Source organism: Pinus tabuliformis, chromosome J (assembly GCF_031772625.1).
Source record: "Pinus tabuliformis cultivar Carrire ecotype Pingquan chromosome J, CPIR1, whole genome shotgun sequence".
NCBI lineage: Eukaryota > Viridiplantae > Streptophyta > Pinopsida > Pinales > Pinaceae > Pinus > Pinus tabuliformis.
Window position 1 is genome coordinate 662859326 of NC_142295.1, and position 4092 is coordinate 662863417.

The following is a 4092-nucleotide window of genomic DNA, read 5'->3' on the forward strand; positions in this document are numbered from 1 at the left end:
TCTTTGAGGTACCTTGAGGATTGGGATTTCATGGACAACAACAAAGGTCTTGTAAAATTGCAACACAAGCTACATCAGATAGTGCGAAGAGCAGATACGAAGGTTGGAAGTGGCTACAATGGTACGAGGACGTCTCGTATGCGGCTCCCCTGCTCGAGCTAAAATCCTATGAGGGGGTGTTCTGTGTTAACTGAGGAGAGAAGAATGAGCATTATCGGTCGCAAGAATTGGTAGAAACAACGAAGCAGGAGGCAGACGAAGCATTGTAGGGGACAAGAAGAAGAAGAAGGATGATGAGCTTCACTCAGAGGGAGGTGAACTGTGAAGCCAAGGCAGCGTGTCTCGCCGCACCAACGAGTGTGTTATCTCAAAATCAAGCCCTGGAAGGCTGCAAACCAGGAAGACTTCAAGTAACTATTTCAAACCAATCTTTAGACTAAGGCTTAGCCTCCCTAGCCTGAGAGGGCTCTCTCAAAGGGTTATTGATTTTGACTAATAATAAGATGGCTAACTCTTGTGAAATAACATTGATAAATATGAAGGCTGGAAAAACATTAAACAAGTTTCCATTGGGCCTATGGAGTCAACAACAACTCAGTAAATAATGATGCTGCCTTTACATGGAAGTCAGGGCACTTAGCATTTAAATGTTTAGAACACAACACACATATGGAACCACAGCTCATAAGTGCACACAGGAAGTCAGAGCACAATCAGTGAATTCTGAGTGATTGTACACCAATGCAACTGTAAAAAGACATAAAGGAAAAGATAAAATCATACATTCTGAATATAGAAATCCCTCATGAATCCTGAGAAGTAAAGAAGCTCAAATTATATTACTGAAAACTCTGTTTTTACATAAGCCAAAACAATGCTCTGTTCATCAAATTTCCAACCCCCATAACCTTGCTGTTTCAGCTATATATAGAGTGTTTATTCTAACCGATTCGAGCTTCCTCCTCCAGCATGAGGGGAGCTTGATAATTACCTCTAATGACACCTATTAACCTTTAACTAACTAATAAATGCAACAAAGTGCTGATTGTAGTTTTTAGGAGTTCTAAATCTACTATGACTCTAACTCTATATTATATTCATGATGGCTTCTCTTCGTTCTTTGACATCTGGAGTTTGGCTGAGATAGCTGTGATGGACCTTTAATGCTCCATGTTTGTCTTCAATGACACATCTTTTCCGTTACCCTGAAACATAGGCCCCTGTTTGTCGGTCCTTGATGTGCTGCTCCATTTTGGTCGTTCAACACTAGAAAGCAGATAACTGATATCCAGTTGTTAATTCTTCATGAGGGATATGCGCCTTGGTCTTAGCAAATCTGTTCTTCCAATAATATCCTCCAACTTCGCATAACCCAGCTGTGCAAGAATACCTCTAACCTCTTCTGCAACATACAAGAAAGAGTTAACCAAATCTCCAGGTATACCAGGAAACCGTGCCCGCAATTCCTCTCTCTGGCTTCATGGTTCTTACAATCCATGCATTTGCAATTTTCTGAGCATAAAATATTTGCTTGGAAACATTCGCAATACTTTTTCAAACATCCGGACTTCTAAAAGACTTTGGCAACCGATACAATGACGCACCTTGGAGCCTGTCAAGGACATTTTTACAGTTGATATCGCTGAGCAGGTTTTCTTCACATGCATCCTTCAAATCACCAATGTCATATTTATCTGCTGCTCGAAGCAGAGCCAACCTGTGTGTGTAAAACTCATTAGGAGTAAGACATCCATATATATATATAGCTCAAAACAGCCTTGCATGCATCAATAGATATGTCATCGATATTAATTGTCGATGATTCCTTTTCCTTCAAGTCATGAGCAAACCAATTTTCAAAGACAGGTGATCTAGCAGCTAGAATAGCACGGTGAGCACCGATGCTCCCATATAGGACAAGCTTCTGAATTTGTGTAACGTCGGCACCGCCCTGATTGTCCTCTATAAAGATGCTCAAACTGCGAATATTCTGGAATTTTACACACTTCAAGACAACTGGTTTTCCCTCAAGATTATCTGGTGATAAAACCACGATATCACTTGGAGGAAAGTCATTTACATCCCTCCATATTTCCAGCTTAATTTAACGGGCCTGGCTTTGTCAGCCCTTGAGAAATCATAAGAAAACCTGTTAGTTACAAGCACAAAAATTTACTTTCCTAAACATAGACAAGAGACATTCTGGAAATAATGAATTCATCCTGCCGAATGCAACAAGTGGCATTAGATTCCTTGTAGTGGGCCCAGGAAAATTGTGGACTCAATAATCACATTCTTGTTTCAAGTTTCAGTCTCAATCCATTCTTCAGTTTTACTTGCTACCACCAATTTTGAGGAACTCTGGTGTTGTCCAGTTGTTTCACATTTTACAATTTCTTTCAACTTCTCCAATGCTGCAGAATACGAGGGATGAAGTTTTTCTATTGAATCTACAGGTAACCTGTAGTTGCTAGATTTATTATTATCAGCTTTTTCAAGTAGCTTTCTGAAACGTTTAACCTCCTCTCTTCGCAATAAGGTGAAACAGCTTCCTGATCGCCCTGCCCGGGCAATACGACTAGCACGGTGAACGTATGTCTTTGCATATGAAGGCATGTCATAGTTGACAACATTCATCACACCTTCCACATCCATCCCACGGGTCATTGCATCAGAAGCAACTAGCACTTCAACATCTCCTGCCCTAAATGCATCCAACGCTTTACTTCGTGAAGATTGATGTTGTAAGCTTGAATACTCAATTATCCTTAAGGCCAGCCCTTCGAAATAGTTCAATAAGGTACATAACCTATGGGTAGAAACAACAGAAGATGTGAAAACAATGGTCTGCTCCCCTTTCAAAAGCTGCAACAGTTTGATCAAGGTGGAATGACCTTGACTAATACGACCACTTTTCCGGTAAAGAGAAGCAAATGTCAACCATGTGTCTATGTCCTCTGTCGGTGGAAGAACTAATGCACGAACAGCTAGTAATGTTTTCCAAACCTCAACATTTCATTTGGTTCCTTGTATCCGATCAATCCACAAAAATTAGAACATGAGGCGTATACTTAAATGAAAACACATTTCGTTTGTCAAAAGCCCATCAACAAAGGGACCAATAATGAACAAAGTCGTTGCTTGATATGGGCATGATTGGTACAAAAGCTTTTTTGAAGAAACTTTGAATCTTTTCTGGATGGTATTTGTCATAATTTGTGCAACGCATGTCGTCACTATTGCAAGCAGAGATAAGACTGATCCTAGAAGATTTAGCTGCAATTCAGTGACCGTAGCAATGCTAACACCCACCAAAAGGATCACAAGTGAAAACTGGATTTTCGGGCTGAAATCCTTTTGGAAAAATAGTGTTTCCAAAAGAACGGTACAAGGAATAATTGCCAACTTGGTCATTTGATAGAATCCAACAGAATTAAAACCCAGACAGAGTTTCAGAAGTCCAATAGAGATACCATTCAAAATACCAAACCCCATTACAGCCCGTGCATCAAATGGCTTATGTTCAAACAATTTCAACCATAATGCTACATGCAGAGAACAGAACGTAACCCGAAGATGCCAGCCGGTCAATGTTGTGGCAAAGCTAAATCCGAGAGTGCTGATGAGCGCCTTGTTGCAGATGACTATAGAAACAGAGGAAATAAAAGAGAGATTTAAAGCTCAAACAGTTCCCAGCTGAAACCCCGTGCTCTCTGTCATGTTTGCCCTGTATTATCGCTTTTCTCTCCCGGTAACCACTAGCGCGCCCAGATTGAATCGACCAAAACCGCTGAGTAAAATACAACTGCAAACATGTGCCAGTACCAAGACACCTAACGACCTAATGATAAGGATAAGCGGTCGAATTGACAGGCAAAGGGTATAAGCTGATGACTGATAATGAATTTTGAGGGATATGACAGCTGTGTAAGATTGGCTATGGATTAGGACAAATCCCCGATTTCGTAGCGTAGCCAGTGCAAAATACGAATTATGCGCTACGAAATCACTTAAAACATGCTGCGCTGCGAAACTGATAGAAAGAATTTATGTGTTTTTTTTTTTTTTACCATCAAGCTAATGTGAGCAGTG

At 40.5% G+C, this 4092-nt stretch overlaps 1 pseudogene; it reads right to left on the reverse strand.

Annotated features, from left to right (window-relative positions):
* Positions 1-575: 575 nt before the first annotated feature.
* LOC149228630 (UDP-xylose transporter 3 pseudogene) lies at positions 576-3720 on the reverse strand (annotated as a pseudogene).
* Positions 3721-4092: the final 372 nt, after the last annotated feature.